This window comes from Microtus ochrogaster, chromosome 21, assembly GCF_000317375.1.
Source record: "Microtus ochrogaster isolate Prairie Vole_2 chromosome 21, MicOch1.0, whole genome shotgun sequence".
Classification (NCBI taxonomy): Eukaryota; Metazoa; Chordata; class Mammalia; order Rodentia; family Cricetidae; genus Microtus; species Microtus ochrogaster.
Window position 1 is genome coordinate 49,853,494 of NC_022022.1, and position 995 is coordinate 49,854,488.

Consider the following 995-nt stretch of genomic DNA (forward strand, 5'->3'; position numbering starts at 1 on the left):
TTATATCATTCGCATACAATCTTGGCCTGGAAAGTATCACCATCTGTAGGCTGTTGAAGAAGGATCTAAAATTCTCCTCAATAGTGTTATTTATAGAGTATTTCATTCAGTAAATGAGAAGGTTAATTTTCATTTAATTTCCATGCAAAAAAATCATAAAATTATTTATATTACAATGAAATTTTCAAAAAGAAACTTTCAAACAATAATCCACTTATTTCAAATATTTCTGACTCCTTCAAAAGAACATGTATGTGCTCACTTCAGCAGCACATATGCTAAAACTGAAACAATACAAGGAAGATTGTTATGGCCCCTGTGCAAGACTGAAATGTAAATTTAAAAAACATGTATCTGTTGTCTATTAGGTTTTTATAGAAATTGTAGTATTTTAACATATAAAGTTCTTTCATTATATAAACAAAAACATATTTTCATTGTTTTTTAATTAGCCCATACACCTATTCATAATATGATGGTACTCTGCAAACATATACATTTAAAGAGAAATAGTGGTGGTGGTAGTATATGCCTTTTATCCCAACATTTGGAAGTCAGAGGCAGGTTGATCTCTGAGTTTGAGGCCAACCTGGTCTATAGAGCAAGTTCTAGGACAGCCAGAGCTACACAAAGAAACCCTGACTTGGAAAAAATAGTATATTTTTTAGACAATAAATACTTATATTTCTCTGAGAAAATGGAGAAGTCTAGAAGATGGCCTAGGCTCAGGTGTATGATCAGTTTTGACACCATTTTCCATGTGCTGCCCTGGTGGATGTTCACTCATCTCACACGTGTGTGAAAATAAAATCTAATGATGCGTGTACAGGACTTAGTACAATACCTGACAGTCACTGAACTCTTAGAATAAGTAAAACCCTTCTGTCTCGAACACATACAATAGATTTAAAATGAATACTATGTCATTTATGCCAGGCTGTGTTCCTGCTGATTCCTGATTCCTTGTTTGTTGAGAGAGAGAGAGAGCGAGAGAG

At 33.7% G+C, this 995-nt stretch overlaps 1 non-coding gene across 1 annotated transcript; it reads left to right on the forward strand.

Moving 5' to 3' along the window:
* Positions 1–254: 254 nt before the first annotated feature.
* LOC113457266 lies at positions 255–361 on the forward strand. The gene has a single exon (XR_003377893.1). It is a non-coding gene; the product is annotated as a U6 spliceosomal RNA (small nuclear RNA).
* The last annotated feature ends 634 nt before the right edge of the window (positions 362–995 follow it).